We start from the raw sequence: 21,955 nt of genomic DNA on the forward strand, positions 1-21,955 counted from the left end.
CTGGACCGGAGGTCGGTCAGTGCCGAGACCGTGACAGTGTTGGTCGGAAGCAACTCCAATCAACATCGTAAAAAGCTCCCTAGTCTTTCACTTCCGTGTAACAGACTTTACCGTTGAGATAGACCCCATCTCCGAAACAACACAGTGGGAAAAAAAATTCCATGAATGTTCTCTTTCGAACCACGCATGGATGCTACAAAAAGGTTGGCAATCTCAAGAACGCCATAAAGCCTTCTAAAGAATTTGCAGTGGCGTTTGGCCATGATGGCGAGCGGGTAAGACGGGTTTGTCTCATTTCCCCGCTCCCGATCGCCCAGTTCAGCCCACATAGAGTGATTGCCCCATAGAACGGCAGCGTTTGGGGTGCACTCCGGTGTCCTGCTGTTACCGGGAAAGACAGGGAGTGGAGAATCGGCGCCAGAACCCGTTTACGAAGCAAATGGTCCCTGCGACGGAGCAGCATACAAGCAGCAGTGCGGCCGGGCCTGGTGTCGCAGCCTGAGAGAGAAGCGGAGATGCCGGCCACGGGGGTTTGCTTCATAGAGTGGCCCGAGGGAGGACACCTTCAGTGTATCGAGGAGGCAGCAGGGAGCGCAGGGGTGCTGGCGGCGGTGTCGGGCACCGTGTGAGTGGGGATGGAACCACGAGGCAGCCCGAAAGAGAAGCCGGTCTGGGGAACACCAAGCCCTACTGCGAGCGCGGCAGCCTCCACAGCAGAGGGCGTTACCGGGGGCATCAACCGGCCCAGCAGTGTGCGGCCCAAACAAAGACACCCCCGAGCAACAAGGAGCCTGAGGGGAGCACAGGCGAGTTGGCGCTGCTGTCGGGGGCCGCAAGATAGAGGGGGCAACCCCAGGTGGCACAGCCAGGAGAGTACTGTCTGGGCCTCATCGAGCCCCATACGAGCACGGAGTACCTTCACAGCAGTGGGCGTCAGCGGAGGCACCAACCGGCACAGCTGCGTACAGCCCAACCACAGACACCCCCTGAGAAACGAGGAACCCGCAGTGAGCACGGGAGAGCTGGCGGTGCTGTCGGCCCTAGAGAAGCCAGTTTGGGCCGCGTTGAGCCCTGTTAAGAGTGCAGCATGTCATTAAGGCAGCGGGCGTGAGCAGAGGTACCAGTGGGTCACAAGGCGCACAGACAGCTGGCGCCAGACCTCCCGCAGTTCGGAGTGAAGAGCCCGGTAAGAGAGAAGGGGTTGCTGGGAGGGAGAGCGCTCTGCACCACATACACCGGCACATTGACGAGGGAAACAACCTTTTCAACGCAACTTTTACAACGCACTACCATTACAACAAAACTCTTACAACGCAAGATCCATTACAACGCATGTCATTACAACGCAGTCATTACAACGCATACCATTACAACGCATACCATCACAACGCATGTCATTACAATGCTTACCCTACTGTTGCACCCCCTAGAGTTAGAATAGTAATTTTTACCCCTACACTATCCAACACTTACCCTACTGTTGCACCCCCTGGAGTTAGAATAGTAATTTTTACCCCTACACTATCCAACACTTACCCTACTCTTGCACCCCCTGGAGTTAGAATAGTAATTTTGACCCCTATACTATCCAAATACTTACCAAACATGCATTGTAATGGTATGCGTTGTAAAGGTAGTATGTGTTGTAATGGAATGCGTTGCAATGGTAGTTTTTGGAAATTCATTGTAATGGCATGCGTAGTAATGGAATGCGTTGTAAAGGATGTTGCGTTGTAAAAAACATTGTTGTAAAGGCATGCGTTGTAAAAGTATGCCTTGTAACGTCATACATCCCATCGACGAGAGGTAGAGCGGCAGCATGAGGGGCCAGTGGGTCCAGCGGCCCATGAATGGAGTCCAGCAGGTGTCAGAGGTTACGTGGGGTGGACCAGAGGACTGTGTGGCCTCAGAGTAGATTGTCATACTGCTCCACCAGCAGATAGAAGCCCGCATATGCGGGGGAGAATTCAGGGCATCTTTTGCGGAGCAGAGACCAGCGAGAACGCCCAGGGGGCCGGCAGTTAGAGAGTCGGGGGAGGGCCGCCATAGGAAGGCCCGTCCTCTGTAGACCCCCTAAATTGACCGGTTCGGAAGGGAGACACAGCTGGGAATGGCCTGGTAGACTGGAGTACATAGGAAGGAGCAAGACCGGCGAGATCCGCAGGAAGTTTGTGGGGCCTCCAGAGAATATAAGAGCAACCGCACCCTTTTGCTGGAGACCTGTGACAGCATAGCTCAAGGGCCATCACTGAGAGAAAAGACGGGTGGAGTCACAGGGAGCCAAACAAAGATACGCATCAGCTGAGAGCACTTGGTAGTGGGCCCAACGCTCCTCTAGAGACAGCGAAGAAGGGGTTTAGAGTGCTAATGCCCTGGTTGATGACTATTACCCGGGCCTACAATACATCCCCCTGAGGCGAAGCGCGGAGGCCCGGATTAGCAGTGGGAGCCGTAGTGGTAATGTCTGCAGGAGCAAGAAAGACCGTAACCTCAAAGAAATGCAGACCAAGCTTCTGCCGACTGGCAGTAGAGATGTGAGACTCTCCCCAACGGCCCAGACAGGGCATGACACAGATTTCCACAAGGCTCCGGTCACACAGGCCTTTTTTTAGGAGGCGCTCTTTGGAACGCTGAGAGACGACTTTCAGACGCTGAAAGGGGAAATTGCGAGGAAGTTGAAAGAGGTGCGGTGAGACATTGTGGCTGTGGGAGAACGGGTGGCTACCATTGAAGATCGGGAACAAGCCCGGGAGGAGGAAGTAGAACAATTGGAGCAGGAGATCCTCTGGCTCAAGGAACAGCAGATAGATCTTCAGGCGCACACAGAGGATCTAGAAAATCACTTGCGCTGGCACAACATTCGCGTTAAGGGAGTGCCATCGCATGAAGAAGGATCAGACATTACATAATACCTGCAAGGCCTCTTCATGAATATACTGGAGGTCCCACCAGAATTTGACATTAAAATTGACAGAGCAGACCCAGGGGCCTCCTGCGGAGAGCACCGGCACCCCCGCCGGGTATCCTGGCCTATATTCCAGACTTTCAACTTAAAGAGCGTATATTGCGAACGGCCAGGGATAAGTACCCTTACGATACCAGGACCACTCCGTCGCCCTATATCAGGACCTAGCCCTCATAACTCTTGAAAAGCAAAAGGAGTTTCGAGTGGCAACTATACACCTCCGCATTCATGGAATATCATACTCATGGGGACATCCATTTCGACTAATTTTTAGATGGCAAGGCAAGCTGTACCTACTTCGATCGATGCAGGAAACTTGTCGGTTGCTGGGCATCGAGCACCCTCATCAGGAAGAGGGAGAGAACAGCCAGAGCAAGGCCCCCTGAGATCGGTGGCTAAAGGTCACTGGAAGACAACATACAGATCGAACGATGAGTCCCGATCCCACGACGATGGTTCAAGAAAGGCGATCGGTGGTGGAGACGCTGTCACGAGGGACATCCCCCCACAAAGACTCTCAGTATGATTGAGGGACAGATAAGTGGCATGTGCGGGGCTGGAAGGGTGGCAAAGTCAACTGATGGGAGCTGGGAGGTGGGGATTCTGGCCACACAATGCTCTCAATCTTTCTACAAACCAAGGGCCAGCGGAAAGGTTTGGCGGACCCTGGACAGTATGGGACTCAATGGGGTTCACAGTTGGGGATAGGGAGGGGAGGGAGGGACACCGGTATGTGGGTTATTGATGACGAGAGGTTGGACCGGGGGCCAGGGAGGGGGGACACAGAAGGAGCAGGGGCGGGGAGGGAGGGCCACAAGGAAGTAGAACTGCGACCAGCGAAGATATACTCTCCGCAGCGTTACATGTCCCGGTCTGCAATGAAAATTCTTACTCTCAATATGAGAGGCCTTAATAATCCCATTAAACGATAGTCCATCCTTTCCTATCTGGAAAATTCGGAGGCGGATGTGTGCCTTCTCCAAGAAACGCATCTCCTCTATAAAGACTGGCATAGATTGAGATCCCAAGTCTTTCCACATCTGCTCTTCTCCACTGTCCAGATACAAAGGCAGGGGTGGCTATCTTAGTGGCTAAATGGTTTAAGGGGACAGTGGGGAAATGGTGGCTGAGATTAAAGGATGACTATTGGCCCATGTGTTCAAGATCGGGGGACACCACCTTGTGATAGGTTCTGCCTATGCACCCAATACAGGTCAAGAGAAATTTCTGAGATCAGCCCTCACGGATGTCATGCACAGACAAGAACGTAAGACAATCATAGGGGAGACCTGAATATAGTCATGGATTAAGGGAAAGACAGTTCGGGTAGTCGGCACTCACAGACAGTGGAGCTATCACGAGAGGGCAGACATTGGCTCCATTCTATGGGCATGGTGGACCTGTGGAGTGAGACACATCCCCACACATAACAATTTTCATATTAGTCTCATGCACATAATACGTATGCACGCCTGGATCACCTACTGGGTATGGCAGAGATCAGCAAGATGGTGGGGAAGGTAGACATTGTCCCAGTGGCACTGTCAGATCACGATGCAGTAGGGGTCTCGCTTCAGTTACCACCGCAGCGGGTAAAGCAAGGGGGACGGCGACTGAGAGATACTATGCTCCAGAAGGAGGCGGTAAAAACACAGCTCACTAAGTGTATAAAGGGGTTCCTTGAAGTGAACGATTCCCGGAGATACAAATAACCTCACTGTGGGGAGCTCGGAAAGCAGTGGTGCAGAGAGAACTAATTGCGATCTCCGCGGCGGAGACTAAAGACTGCAAGGAGAAGAGGGCTGATCTCTCAGCCCAAGTATTTGAACTAGAACGGGTACATAGGCAGACTGGGGCACCTAGGGTTTGGCGGCAGCTGAGGGCGGCACGGGCAGAACTGGCTGAACCTAGATAGAGCCGAGCATGCAGCACTTTGACTCAAACACTGATACTATGCAGTGGGGACAAATCAGGATGCATGTTAGCAAGTAAACTTAGAGCTCGGAATCAACAGATGAGGGTGCAGGCAATAGAGGACGACAGAGGAGTGGATCTCACAGAAGATGACGACATAGCGCAAGCATTTAGGAACATTTATACGGACCAATACGCCGGGGAGAATAGTTTGAATGGACTGCAGACATCCTACTTACAGGGGATACATACGGCCGCATTGGTCCAGGAACAGGCAGAGTTGCTGGATGCTCCGATTCGGATTGAAGAGGTGATAGGGGCGATCTCCAGCCTCAAACCTCTTAAATCGCTGGGGCCAGATGGCTTCTCTGGGGGCTTTTACAAGCCCTTTTGCCACGTGCTGGTGCCAATCCTGACATGGTTGTTCAATTCATTTGGGGGGTGCCAGGCTCGATCCCTGCTGACATGCTGGCAGCGTCTATAGTGGTTCTCCCTAAGCCAGGGAAAGACACGAAGAAATGCAGCTCTTACCACCCAGTGTCCCTACTGAATGTAGATTTCAAATTGCTCACGGACATCCTAGCGGCGAGACTGGGTCCAATCATGCCTGGAATAATAGACCCAAATCAGGCGGGATTTATTCAGAATCTCCAAGGGGGGAACAATACGAAACGAGTCCTCCACGTGCGAATATGAATGCACTCTTGTTGACAGTGGATGCAGAGAAAGCGTTCAATCGGGTAGATGGGGTTTCCTAGAGCGCACTTTGGCCCATTTCGGGCTGGCGGAACGTTTTAGGGCTAAGACTTCAAGTGCGGGGACACTCAAGGCATTACAGAAAGAGATGCTTCACTTTCTGTGGGCAGGAGCGAGACCACGCGTGCATCAGGAACTGGGCTATCTGAGGGCGGAAGGGATCCCGAACCTAGAGGAATATTATAGGGCGACACAGCTGAGGTACTTGGTAGAATGGAGCCGGGAGGAATCCGAGAAGCGGTGGCTGCCACAAGACAGGCAACTGGCCCAGATTTCGTTGTGGAAGGTTCCCTTTTTGAAAAAGGCTGACAGGCCACAGGGGATACGGGGATCTCCAATTACAAGGGTGGTGATGGACGCGTGGGAGGAGGTGGCCACGAAGAAACAGCTCACGTCATTTCCCTCACCGATGACGCCCCTGTTCGAGAATAGGGAATTCTCCCCGGTTATAGAGATCATGGCTTTTCGAGCTTGGCACGCTACACCTTGTAAAGCAGCAGTCCACCTGTTTGATATAGATGGGAATATCCCTTTCACGCAATTGAGGCAGGATTACATATTGCCAGAGGCAGAACGGTATTGCTATATGCAGTTGAGACTTAGGCTTCTACACCCTGACATACACTCCAACATAAACCGGAAGCTGACAAAATACGAAAAATGGCTGACCACAAAGACATCGGACAAAAAGTTGATCTCAGAGCTCTATGACATACTACATAGGCCGGCCCCCGTGGAGCTTACCCCCAGTCAGAGGAGGTGGACGAAGGAACTAGGTAGGGACCTATCGAAGAAGGAATGGTTAGACATCTATTACAGGGCCAAACATACAGCGAGGAACACCACCAGTAAGGATACAGCCTTCAAGATAGTTACATACTGTCACCTGACACCGGTGCGCCTCAATTAAGGGAATCCGGATCATAGCCCCACCTGCTGGAGAGGGTGTGGGGGAAAAGGGACGTTGCTTCACTTGCTGTGGGACTGCCTGGTTCTGTCTAATTATTGGCCCCAAATCCTGGATTTTTTATTTTACATTAGTGAAATACCAAATCAGTCCTTATAAACCATATGCCATGCTTATAAAGCTGCACTCTTGGTAAAAGCCCCAGGTTGCAGGTGATGAGAAGACTGAAACAAGATAACAAAAAATAACTTTAGAAAATAAACTTTAAAATCACAATAAGAATTCCACAATTTAGCTAGGGTGATGGGAATGGAAGAGAGTAGTGTGTTAGATATGTAATTAAAATGAACTGTTATTTCTGTCTTTGATGATGTAGTACTATAATATTTTTGACAGATTAGAGTGCTGTAATTCACTACTGAAGTGCCTACAGAAGCTGATGCCCATTTTACTGTGCTGGAACTAAGTATTGCACTAAGATGTACACTGTCCATCTACTTGAAATGGCTAGTGAGCAGGCAAATGTTGAAGCATAGGTTACTGTGCTAGAAATGAGTATTGCAATGAGTTGTACACTGTCCTACTTCTTGAAATATTAATAAAGATTTGAAAAAAAATCCAGCAATATTCCACCACTTTATCATACTGAAGACTGGAATCAATGAGAAATGTATTTATCCAGCGAACTACATCCTACTAATGATTACAGCGAAAAATCACACTGAAAGCAGCCAAAGAGGCAACCTGCTACCTAACTACCTTTAGAACAAAAAAAGGAAGAGCAAAAATTACATCTACTGGGGACAACAGTGGTCCAATTAAAAGAAGAAGGTATGCAGACGTTTTGACAGTGTTTCCAAATTTTTATAATTGATTCCACTTCAATGAATAGTGATCATCAGCTGCTGAAATGAAAACATAGTTTAAAGTTATTCCTCCCCAACCGTTTTCCAAATTAGAGTGGACATTTTTAGATGAGGACATATGCCGGGAAGAAATAATTAGGGCAATAAAAAAATGTAAATAGGTCCTAGGGAACCGGCTCTCTTTTGGGATTTGCTGGGCTGGAGTATCCCAAGAACCCAAACCAAGTCCTGCTACATATACAAGCTGACCTGGATAACAGCAGAAATAAGATGGCACTGCTATGGATCGCTCTAATGGTCACTAAAAGAGACATCTCCAAAGACTGGAAGTATGAGACACCCCCCATTCTGGACGACTGGAAAAAGGTCTTGAGTACTGAATGAGTGTGGAGATACCAACTTACAAGGCCAGAGGTTGTCTGCACAAACATACAAAGACTTGGCTCAATCCAGGGGAATCCTCCTTGCACCCAAGAAGGCTCGACAGGGGTCTGTAGAGGACAACATCAAGATCTTTTCTAACCCTGGTACAGGTAACGGATAGGGGTACTATGGGAGGGGGTAATGGGGTAATGGGGGGGAATGAGTAAGCACTGTTATTGCATTGGTACTGTATTGCAGAGTATTGAACCTGAGAATTTCATTATGTTGCAACACTGGCTATGGAGAAAAATTCGTGTTCCACAAAAAAATACCAATATAGCATATTGTAAATGTAAGGGGACTCAACAATTTTACTTATTTGAGTATCCTTCTCATGTCAAGGCCATCCATCTCTTTAAATCAACTGCAATCTAAAATAAAAAAACACTTTGATATGGTCAACTCTCATGGTGGGACGGACTTGAAAGTATTGAGAATCATGTTCACAGGCAAGATGCTATATCTCATCTCAATAATGCCACTTTCCTTTATTCCATCTTTTTTCAAAGAAGTGCACAGAGCAATGAACAAGGTCCTGTGGGAACGAAAACACCAGAAGCTGTTTCTACTGAAATCCCAGTAAGACACTAACATGGAGTGTTTGATTTCACAAACAAACATGTATATCACGATGCTATCAGAATGTCACAAGCACCTATCAAGGATTGGACACAATATATGTCCGCTGAATGCCCTTTGAGGCAGACCTATATGATGATATGATAACGACTGTTGTTGGTACTGCCATAGCAGTGGGACAGCTCTTGAAAATGTGACTTTTCAATGCACACACATTTATCAACATTGCTCTGTTGGAAAAACTGTTAGGAACACTATTTTCCCAAGTGGAAGTAATACTCTTGCTGAAGTTTACACCTGCAGCAAAGACCACACTATTAGTTAGACAGCGTAGTAGCGATTGGTCTGCAAATTGGAATTTTCTGGATCCCGTACCCAAAACTTGTGGTAGAAGGCGGTTTGCTGTTTGCTTTCAGTTGAACATAAAATAACTAAATCACAGTTCATTGAACTGAACAAGAATAAGCACTTGCATTCTCTGAAGGAATATTTAAATACACGTCTTGATCAAATGGGAGAGGGAGGAATAATGCGAACTAGTTCACTTCCCCTAGTAAATATGGTAAGTATCAATGGGACCTAGCTTTATTTGTGGAAGCTAGGCGTCCATGTCTGGAAGAAAAACCTTTTGTTTTTTATGAAGACCCTCCACCACCAACCTAGGTGGCATGCTTCATCATCGGGTCCCACTCAAGGCGCTGATTGCACCCTGGGTGTGCTACGACGCCGTATTACAGCAAAGCTGGTTTTGTGTAATGAGAGTGAAGTGATGTGAATGAGTGAGAATTAAAAACTGTCTAATGGGTCGCTTGTGATTAACGGGTTTTAATAATGGGCCTTTGGCAGTGTTAAAAACAACATAGCGAATATATGAGGAGGTAAAATTATGTCTCCAATATCCTGATTTTAAAAGGTCAGGTCTACATGTTTCAGCCAGGCTGCTATGTGTGCTGGCTTTCATCAGGACCTATGTGTGAAGTGGATTAGTGATGGTTAGGTGTGGTTTGCTAGACCATAAGTGGTACCGCACACGCTACAGTGCGTTGAATGAAGGAGGATTTGTTCCTCAGATTGCTCAAACCAATGAGAATTTCATTGTGAGCAACATGAATCCGTTAGGGGGCTGGATCTGTAGTCACACATTCGTCAAGCTCACTGGTCCGCTCCTCTTACCTGCTTCGGCCTGCTATCGGGATTCCGTTGTTCAATTGACCAACGGAATCCCGTCATTAAGCGCACTTTAGCGTGTGTGGTAACACTTATGGTCTAGCAAACCACACCTGACCATCACTAATCCACTTCACACATAGGTCCTGAAGAAAGCCAGCACACTTAGCAGCCTGGCTGAAACATGTAGACCTGACCTTTTAAAATCAGGATATTGGAGACATAGTTTTACCTCCCCCATATATCCGCTATGTTGTTTTAAACACTGCCAAGGGCCCATCATTAAAACCCCTTAATCACAAGGGACCCATTGGACAGTTTTTAATTCTCACTCATTCACATCACTTCACAAAACCAGCTCCGCTGTAAACAGGCGTCGTAGCACACCCAAAAGGTTTTTCTTCCAGACATGGACGCCTAGCTTCTACAAATAAGCTAGTTCCCATTCATTTAAATAAATGCCCATGACAGAATTCCAGCACAAAAGCTACAGACCATGTGGAAATTGAAAATTCCTCAAAGTATTGAACAAATTCAGTCTCCTTAAATTTGACCAACTAAATGTCCCCTTTGTCTAAGGATGTATGTTATCTTTCTCGGTCCTGGTTTGAACCCAGATACTCTGTACACCTGGACATACACTTTCTATATAAAAAGCCTTCATCCCCTGCATCATTGAGATCCTCTAGAGCACAAGTACCTTTGATGTGTATTCATTCATCTTTCTTTCTGTACATGGAGATTTAAACATTGGACGCAAAAGAAAAGTGTTGATTGAGTACCTCCTCGTCTGTACCACATTTATTTATTTATTTATAAAGTTTTATATAGCGCGAACACCTTTAGACAGATTGAAACCTTATAACAATTTTGCATAAGTCCATTAACAAGCAATACATTTGCCTTAAATAATCTGCCTCTCAAACAGTTCTGATCTTACTTTGTGAAATCCAACTCACATTTTTCCTTCTGTTGAATGGGTTAATACTCATGATTATAGCTCTTCTGAAATTATGAAAAGTCCAATTAAGTTCATTTTTTAGAACTGTCCACGACCAGCACCACGCAAATTATTGTCTTTCTTCCACCCCCTGCAGCTAGTGTTTTAAAATTATTGTCCATGAACACAATTGAGTTTTTAGAAATAGTAGGTCGCCTTCATATAATCGTTCTACGATCTCATCCATTCAGACAGTGGACAAACCCATAGACAGACCACAATAGTGTCAGGAGCAACATACAATTTGAATGAAAAAGAATATTTCATATTTAGCGGGAAAATGAAGTTCAGAACTTTATGCATTGATAACACAGAAAATGAAACCAGGCCACCATCTCATACTGGGAAGACCAGTAAAATATTTTCGCCACAGGTACATGTTGGTGGGAGCACCTTACTTGAAAATGTGTCTCCTGAGGAGCCCAAACATCTGGATATGGCAGGAGGACAGCCGCTGCTCATTTGAGGATATATTTTTAATTCAATTTGGATATTTACTTCTCAATATTAAAGCAGTAAAGTGATGAGCATGGATAAGTGCATTGTTTACGTTAACATTTCTGCTAAAGTCTGATTTGAATTAAGTGGTGCATACACAATCTAGGGGGCATATTATCAAGGACGGGCGATACATTATCGACACTTTTATCGGCAGGAAACTGCCGATAAAGCGGCGATAATGGGCTTGATAATATGCTCTATGAATTCCTATCGAAGCCCATGTTAGATGTGAAGACATCTAACATGGGCTTCGATAGGAATTCCATAATGTATCGCCCGTCCTTGATAATATGCCCCAAGATCTCTTACAAAAGTATGGATTTACGAATTTCATATGCTCCTTGATGGCGTTGCTCCTTCAGCGCTGAATGTGGTGAGCATTTCCTTTTATATGTTGTAATATTCGCATAGAAAGCCACCTACAAACGCCTGTTTTCGAGTTTACGACGTTTCGTTTTAGTTTTCGTGCACAAAGGCATAGGAACAAATAGTGACAGCACGAACTACTGCAGAAGTAATCAAATAAAATAAATTATTTCGATTTTTTTTCCATATACTGTGTGTAATTCGGTGACTATTTTAATGCAAACTATTTGAATCTATAGATAATGCATTTATGATTTAGAAAGCAGAGTCGGGTAGAGTCATAGATAAACCTCACTCTGATGACAGATATGTAGTTGCTGGAAGGTTCATACATGTTGTAACCTTTCAGATAAGTAGCAATCTTTTAATTTTAATCAATGGAGTGTCTAACCCCAATTAGCAGAATCTGGATCTCAGGCTGTGCCATGCCATAGGGCTCACCGTATGCCATGTGCACTGCACAGATAGCAGACTGGAGATTAGCAGATTACCAGGCCAAATACGGTTCAAAGCATTTGTGCATTATTGACTTAAATGGGACGCTACCTAATTACGTGGCTATTTGTATAATTGACTGAGCTCTGATCTCACTGCAGGCCTCCCTCTCTGCTCACTGTAAGAACTGCTTTGCTCGGTTATGGCTGCTGGCTACAAACCTCTCTCCTCTTACTTGTTCCAGGTAATAGCAAAGGATTTGAGCCACTTAATCAGGAGTGGCCCAAGTATCCTTTTTAGGTTGAGTCTGGGCAGTACATGCACTGCTCTGCGATGCATGCTGTATTGGAGTATTGACTTGAAGTTCCACCCACTATCCGGCCATATTTTCCATTGGCTTGTGTTATTGTCCTTTGTAAATGCTGGCCTCTGATTCGTTAATAGGCGTGTTAGTCCCTCCTTAGTATCGCCTTGTCTTCATTTGTAACCTCCCATCAGGACTGGCCCTTTTACTTCAGTTGTTACACTCTATGTCTTATTTAGTCTGTAAGCCCTATTTTATTTAATGAGTTTCTCCTACTGCAGGTATGACATGCTTTGATGCAACATTCAGCGCACCATGCCCGCTTTCACTTTCCAAGCAGCCCAGTACAATATCGGCCACTTCCTTGAAGTGAAATAGGTCTCACATTTACAAGAGTTTGAGCTATTAAACAATGCCTTTTATTTATGTTTTAATTATCAAAGCAGATAAATAAAAGGCATTGTCATTTACACTTAAAACAAACTTAAGACAGACTTAAGACAGACTTAAGACAAAATCCTAACTTAAGTCTGTCTTAAGTCTGTCTTAAGACAAACTTAAGACAAAATCCTAACTTCTGTGAATACCAAAAGTAGTAAGTTCATTCTGTGAATGCCAAAAGTAGTAGGTGCATTCTGTGAATACCAAAATAGTAGTAAGTTTAGGATTGAGTCTTAAGTTAGTTCTGTGAATCGGGCCCCTTATTTTTACAGGTTTGGCAAATGCATTTCGGCATAGTGTTGCCTTCCTCAGCGCCCAAGTGTTCAGGAGGCTTCCATCTAAGCAATGATTGAGTCCTGCTGCCTTCTTTATTCATGTGACCAAGGCTCCGCCCCTGATGTTCTTTTGCCACCTGTTGCAGTTCTTGGTGTGGTCACGAACTGCAACTCCCTGAATGCAACACTCTGCTTCCAGGTAGGTAGTGAATGGAATATCTAACCCAATGGTTGGGCGGAACGCAGGATTGCAGTGATGAGGACAGCCCAAATATCCTGCTTGCAGTAAAAACAATGCGCCAAACGAAAAACACACACTCCTTTGGTGTGTGTAATCAGGCGCACCAAGCGCGCTTCCTCAAAAAATGTTTTATTCAGGCAAGTGAAAATAAAGACAGTGGGTGATAAATCGCTCGCAGCCAATTATAGACCAATACGTCTAATTGACTGCTTACCAAAAATCATGGGACGGCTGGTTTTGGGCAGAATCCAGACCTGGATGGATAATGACAATATTTTGAGTCACCTACAGGCTGGTTTCCGTCCAAAAACAAGTACCATAGATCAGGTTTTCTAGTTTATTATGTTATACTGGCGTACCGTGGTCCTGGAAAAGGGTACCTTGTATGCCGTTTTTGTTGACTTAAAAGCAGCTTTCGACCTGGTCCCTCGCAATATACTATGGAAAGTCCTAGCAGAGCTGGGGATGGCACCTGAACTGCTGAGTTTGATTGTCCACCTGCATGAGGACACCTTCGCTCGGGTCCGGTGGGGTTGCCAGGGGGAGGTTACGGAGCCCTTTCCGGTGGAGCGTGGAGTGAGGCAAGGTTGCGTCATGGCGCCAACCTTATTCTCGCTCTTTGTGAATGGGGTTGCGGATTTCCTCTCCCTGGTCCCGACTGATGCCCCTGCGATGTCTGGCGAGCGGGTCCCGATCCTCATGTTCGCGGACGACACCCTTATCATTTCAAAGACCCCGAGTGGACTCCAGCAAGCATTGAAGAGGTTTGAAGATTTTTGTTTGAATAGGGGCCTAGAAATAAACACGACAAAAACCAAGTATATGGTCCTGACTGGCCGTAAAACGTGCGGGTCAAATAGACCTTTCAGAGGACTGATCAATATGAACGGTTCTCCGCTGGAGCGGGTAGACGCCTTCACCTACCTGGGGGTTACCCTTCAGAGAGACTTGGGGTGGTCTAGTCAATTGGACATTGCGGTGTTAAAACTCCGCCAGCAGGCAGGTATCCTTTTGAAAAATTCACCTCTTTAATAACAAAGCCTATTAGCCCCTTATTGGAAGTATACGGGATGAAGATCCTAGGCTCGGCCCTTTATGGAGCCGAACTTTGGGGTTTTGAAGATCTAAGAAAGCTAACGCTAGCAGAAAATGAATTTCTGCGAAAAGCTACTAGCGTTCCCATAAGTACCCCGTTAATACCGCTAATGTGGGACCTTGGAAAAAAGGCGGTCCAGGATCTTGCCTTTCTGCGGCCATTACTTTATTGGCGCCGTTTATGGCCCCCAGAAGAATTACAGCACTACGCCCCGGGACGAAGGGAGATAATGGCTAAGGACCCGTGCCATAGAATACATTGGCTGAAGGCCATTAGATCGATACTCTTCAAACTGGGAATGAGGGAACTATGGGAGGACCCGGAAAACGCCCAATTCCCCTCTAAAAAATCACTAAAAGAAAAGTATTGGGAGATGGTGATTGCAGAAGAGAGGTCAGAGGGTCTCTCCTCGCACTTAACTGGTCGTTTCATGGATATTAAAGCCCAACCACAACTGGAACAATATTGGGACATTATTGGTAAACAACAGGACCGTAAGCTTTATTTCCAGCTTAGGGTAGGATCACTACCAGTAAGATCTTTTACAGTCAAATGGGAAGACAAAAATTATAACGACAGATGTTCCAAGTGTGGGGAGGAACAAGAGACATTAAGTCACTTTTTATTCTTTTGTCGTCTGTATACTGCCCCCAGAACCATGTGGATCAAGCCTATATGTAAACTGCTTGGGATACATAAGCATGGTGAGGCTCTGAGAATTCTATGTACAGACCCGACGCCTAGAATTGCTGTTGCCGTGGCTAAATTCTTGAGATGGGCTTGGGTAATCCGCACAAAACATACAGCGGTAACTATATGAAGATTAAGCTGTTTTCGCCTATGTATACTAGGGTTAACTCTCGTTAATTTTTGTGCAATTCCCCTCTAGACAAATGTATATTGATGAAATGATTTTAAGACCTTTTTAAATTGTAATTCGGCAATAGTCTATTGTAGTTTAATACTCTTTTTAAATATTTATTGTATGGCTTTTTAAATGATTTTTTAATTAACACTTGTGTATTTTATGTATACTTTTATGACTTAATTGTCGAATAAAGTTTATGAAATGAAATGAAAATAAAGACAGCATTATGCGTTTCGACGTTTGTCAAATGCAACTAGTCTGGCAGTTCGGTCAACCTTTTAAATTCAATATTAAAAGAGTAGAAGGACCAGTTCTCTTGCTCAGTGCAAAGTTTTAAAGTCACAGTCACAAAATCTCAAAGCGTCTTTGTAAAGTAAAGCATTCAGACCAGTGGTTATTTCCATTAACATGTGTTAGTTCTTTCAAAGTATAGTACTCGTTTTCCACCTCTGTCATTAGTATGCAAATTCTTTTTTGCACTCGTTGGGACCACAAGGTCCATAATCCTTTGTTCCTGCAGTACATTCTGTTGCCTGGCCCTTCCATTGTTCAACTAATTTTGATCCCACAGGTACTTATATGTATTTATATATCTTGGCCACACACAGTCTGGAAGTTCGGGGCTTGTCACTTGCGGCGGTCCTGAATTGACTTCGGTACTCCACAATATTCAAAAAACAATTTTCCTTCTTCAAGAACATACCCGGACTCACGGGGATGCTTGATTAATTTATTCACAAACAATTGCCTCTACCAACGCGTTTTGCCTTTCGGCTTGATCACGGTGTGTCTTGAGCAACGATACTTCTGGTTACATACACATTAAGGGGCTCATTAGGATGGCGGTTTTTCCGCATCCTCTGGGCCGGCGGAATCCACCGCCGGCCCGGAGGATGCGGAAAAACCGCAGCGGACCCACCAAAGACCCACCGCCACATTAGGATGGCTGGTGGGTCCTGGTTTCCGTCCGCAGCTTTTCCGCCGCGGTTGGCTTACAACCGCGGCGGAAAAGCTGTAATATGGTGACGGTGTCTCTCAGACACCGTCCACCATATTAGGATGCACAGAAAGAAATGCTTTTACGCGGCGGATATTCCGCCGTGTAAAAGCATACGGAGCTTCACTGCGGGGGCCCGTTGCGGGCCCCCTGGGTGAAGGGGGGGTGGGGGTGCACATGGGGGGTACCTATGGTACCCCCCTGCATATGTATGCAGCAAGCGGCAGGCACCGCGCGGTGCCTGCTGCTTGCTGCATACATATGCAATGTATGCTTTTTTAACATTGCGGCGGGTGCAGCTTGAAGCTGCACCCGCCGCAATGTTAAATATCCAGGATGTGACCGCCAGGGTGGCGGTCACATCCTAATTTGCACGGAGGGACCGCCGCAGCCCATGCGGACGGTCCCTCCTACTCTAGGGTGGCGGACGGACGCAAGTCCGTCCGCCATCCTAATGAGCCCCTAACAGTGAGAAAGGACTAACACAGCACAAAAGGTCAAGGCAAACAACTTCTGAGCGCGGCATTTTGAAATGTCTTACACGTATGATGTTGATCTTATGCCTGTGGAACATTCAATAAACTTTATTACTTGCTGTCATGTCCCCCCGAGTCAACGTTAAATTAAAATGAATCATTCTTTCAATATTTAAGCATTTTATCTACAAAGTGAGAGTGGCAAAAAATTATCAACATTAAAATTCTGTATTCGATTTAGCCAATACTAGCCCATATTTTTTTTCCAACTCATAAATCAATGTCTTGACCTATTGACAAAACAATCGAGCCCCAAAGGGTATTATGATCTAGAAACCAACATTGTTTGTAAAAAAAATAGCATTTATGTATATACCACAATTCATTGACAGCCGATATCCTATACATGATGGTCATACATAAGACTTGCCACCATGCTTGCATACTTTACTCGCCTAACAATATCATGATGAAACTTTTCTTAGCTTGGCTGAGCTGGCGATCTCACACCTATATTTTTGATGTTCAGTTCATTAATTCCTTATACCTCAATTGTGCTTTCTACCTGTGTACACACACAGAACAAACAAAGTAAAAAAAGAAAAATATGTATGAAACTGTATATATAAATCTTCTAAAAAAAAGCCACATTGCAAAACACATAAGAAAAAAGATTTTTACAAAGAGATAAAAAAATATTTGACAAATTCCATTCAATTTAAAAACTGGAGAAAACCTATGCAGAGTTCCTCCTATCATTCCACAGACGGTAGTAATTTTTAACTTAACTGCAATTATTCACCTTATGTGTACAGTTTATGTATGTTACAAATATTGGAGATAAGTTCTTTCTACCCTAAATGTATAGCCAATTCTTCACCTCAATTTAAACCTATAGGAGTCAGAGTTTCAAAATCAATTATGTATTTAGACTCAAGGACTCTCAATTGGTGTTATCTATTCCCTCCCCTCTCCAGCGGTTTAACTGCATCTAGAACCACAAAGGTCAGTACTTTCTCATTCTGTCCATGTAGTTCCTTGAAATGACGTACCACAGGGTAGTGTTTGTCATTTTGCCTTATAGCTTGTTTATGCTCCGGCACCCTTTTTTTCGCTTTGTATATGGTGCTCCCTATATAGTATTTTTCGCAGGGACATATGAGGCAATAAATGCCAAACTCAGTATTACAATCAAACAATCAAAGCTCCCTTTGATCATTAATTCCCTCCCACTGTTTGGGACCTTGATTTTAGTCCTGGTAATTTCTTGGAGAAGGAAAATTGGTTTTTGAATATATATATATATATATATATATATATATATATATATATATATATATATATATATATATATATACATGTCGCAATCTCCGTCTGATGAAACCGCTGCCTCACCACTACCAATTTATCAGCAGCTCAAAGAGGACGAAAAGAACAAACCAATTTGTATAGTGAATTCAGTGGTTTATTTCAAGAGATAAACCCAGCAAGTCCGCATGACGCGTTTCGCCTCCAACTCGAGGCTTGGTCACATGATAGCGTCGCGGAAATTAAACAGGATTTTTAACCATATACAATGAGAGGAAAAGGAGGAGTCAAATGACCTCCATCCTGTGCTTATTTTAACTCCTGGTTTCCCAACGTTGTGCAAATCGGCAAATTGAAAAATTCAAGGCATAGTGCCCAATGACAGTCGATAAAACAAATTCAATTCATGCGCTCCGATCAAGACAAGTTACATACACGATTTTTTACATAAGTATTACTATACACCAAACAACTTAATATATATACACATAAATATGATTATATATACATAAGAATAGTTGCTATCAAAAATATATACTATATAAATACAAAACTACAAAAATATATACATATTCTACATATTACATTTTCGAATGATTTCATACTATTTACATTTCCCGTATATCTGATGACCAATGTAAAAAAACATATATTGATAACATATAAAAATATATGCTTCTATATAGTGTGTACATGTGTATGCATGCCTGTCAAATTAATGATCGGAACCTTATTAGTATATCATGTTAACGTGCAACCATGATTTAACTCTACTAATAAACCTAATATTATATCCATTGATCACATTACTGATGATTCTATAGCAATTTGCCATAATCCTAACTCCATAGGAGCTGCTCCCACTCGGTTATGTATCCTGTAAATGACTCACACCTTACAGTGTCTACCAACATAATCTGTGAAAAATCATTCTGTCCATGTAGTTCCTTGAAATGACGTACCACAGGGTAGTGTTTGTCATTTTGCCTTATAGCTTGTTTATGCTCCGGCACCCTCTTTTTCGCTTTGTATATGGTGCTCCCTATATAGTATTTTTCGCAGGGACATATGAGGCAATAAATGCCAAACTCAGTATTACAATCAAACAATCAAAGCTCCCTTTGATCATTAATTCCCTCCCACTGTTTGGGACCTTGATTTTAGTCCTGGTAATTTCTTGGAGAAGGAAAATAGTTTTTTGAATATATATATATATATATATATATATATATATATATATATATATATATATATATATATATATATATATATATATATATATATATATATATATATATATATATATATATATATATATATTCACAGAAAAACCATAGGTTATAGACCATATATAGTTAGGAATTAGCATTTACAAAACCTTGAAAATTCACTGAAAAAACCATAGGTTATAGACCATATATAGTTAGGAATTAGCATTTAGAAAACCTTATTTTACTCACACAAAACCATTGAAATTCCATATATAGTTAGTTGCACTAACTATATATCGCGCACCCGCAATCCACTGCTGATGATGTCACATATTACATCATTCATGACATGGTCAGTGACATGATGACATCACTGATGACATCTCAAATGACATCACTGATGACATCATGACACACCAATACCAGTTACTACATACGCACTCACTGATTCCTACGTCTACACACACATTCACTCATTCACCCATACAATCACTCATACATACAGTCACTCATTATTACAACACTATCATATGCACTCATACACCTATGCAGACAGTCACACACTGCCACTCATCCATGGAGTTACTCACACACCAAGTCAGTCCTGTAAAGAATCAATCACACTTCCATTTCTTCATCTATACAGTTAAACACAGAACACCATACTTCAGTGACATCACTGATGACATCACTAATGACATCTGAAATGACATCACTGATGACATCTCAAATGACATCACTGATGACATCATGACACACCAATACCAGTTACTACATACGCACTCACTGATTCGTACGTCTACACACACATTCACTCATTCACCCATACAATTACTCATACATACAGTCAGTTATTATTAGAACACTATCATATGCACTCATACACCTAGTCAGTCCTGCGAAGAATCAATCACACTTCGATTTCCTCATCTATAGTTAAACACAGAACACCATACTTTTCACACATATACTAACACATACTTACTCTCTTATACAATCACTGATACAAGTACACATTGATATGCACAGAGTCACACACCTCCCAGCCAGCCACACACACACTCAGTCTTCCATACATCCACCCATTCTTCAATATGTAAAACGTATTTAAACTTTACAAAAACACACAGACACTAGATGATGTCATCAGTGATGTCATTTGAGATGTCATCAGTGATGTCATCAGTGATGTCACTGACCATGTCATGAATGATGTAATATGTGACATCATCAGCAGTGGATTGCGGGTGCGCGATATATAGTTAGTGCAACTAACTATATATGGAATTTCAATGGTTTTGTGTGAGTAAAATAAGGTTTTCTAAATGCTAATTCCTAACTATATATGGTCTATAACCTATGGTTTTTTCAGTGAATTTTCAAGGTTTTGTAAATGCTAATTCCTAACTATATATGGTCTATAACCTATGGTTTTTTCTGTTAATTTCATTGGTTTTTTAACAGCTAATATCTGTAGCTGTAAAATGTATTCTTCTTTAAATCCAAAAATATATTTTATATGTTTATGAATAATTTTTTTTTTAAATATTTTTTTTTCTTCGTTCCCGCTTCGCGAATCGGGAAGCTCCCCGTTAGCTGACCTTGATGCCGCGAAATAGACCGCGAGCCGGTAAACGTTTCTTTACCGCAAGTGCCGCGTTAGAAAACAACATCGTGACGCCTCCCGTCCGCATGACGTTTCACGTTGTCGCGTGATACGTCATATGACGTGCTACGTTAGCGAACTGGTACGCGAAGCGAGTCGCAAAGCGCAGGTTTCTGGAAGCAAACCGGGAGGCCCTGCAAAGCGCTTAACGTAAACACAGCAAGTCATGTGACTTGGTAATAACACTTTTCATTGGTTCATTTCACTTTTGGTTTCCTAATGATGTAAGACTAGGTCATATAATCTAAAATGAACACTTTTGATTGGTTGAGAACTCTTGTTTTTCCCAAATGATGAAAATCCCTCCTTCTTTCCTCACTCTGACTTTCATCATTGTGAGAGAAAGACCCTTTGTGATCACTGAGCAATGGCTTCTTTAGTAGCTTCAGCTGGTGCTTCCCCACCACCTCCACCACATCCAAGGAAGAGTGGACCACCTGCTCAAGTTATAATTCAACAAGAAGAGGAAGAAGAGGAACAGGACGACGAGCACGAAGAGAGGCAGTTTTTGCCTGAGCAGCCCAGGACGTCTCACCGGAAAGAAAACTTCATTTGGCAATTTTTTAAAATTCCCAAAGGTCAGAAAAAAGTAAATGCAAGATACGTAACTTGCCTTATATGTCAAGATAGACTGTCCAGAGGAACCGAGAAAAAATACAGTTTCGGAAACTACACAATGCATCGCCATATGACTAGGTGGCATCCTAACAACTACAGTGCTGCACAGTTTCGGAACGACCTAGATAATCTCCCTATTATGGCCAGAAGATCTGTTGTACCGGAAGTAACGGGACCAGAGGGCAGGGAGATGGTGCCAAATATATAAATGAAATTTGGTGAAGTAAAACACATCTGCGTATTTTGCGATGGATTCATTTCCTACGGAGAAAGAAGCATCACTCTGATCAACAGAGCTATTGACTATCATATGCAAGTTTGTACGAAACGCCCAAAATAATAAATACTTCTTTTTTTGTTTTGTTGCTCCTGTTGAGCCCTTTACAATGAATCGTTTTCATTGCCCCCTCCAAGAAAAACCCAAAAAAATATAAAACTGTTCAGAAAAATTCAAAAAAAGTAAAAAAATGTTCCGAAAAATAATAAAAAAAATATGAAACAACAAAAACAATTAAAAAAAAAGTTATTTTCAGAACTACCTCCCCGTTATTAAAAAATTGGTACAATATTTGGAA

Source organism: Lissotriton helveticus, chromosome 5_1 (assembly GCF_964261635.1).
Source record: "Lissotriton helveticus chromosome 5_1, aLisHel1.1, whole genome shotgun sequence".
NCBI classification, from domain to species: Eukaryota; Metazoa; Chordata; class Amphibia; order Caudata; family Salamandridae; genus Lissotriton; species Lissotriton helveticus.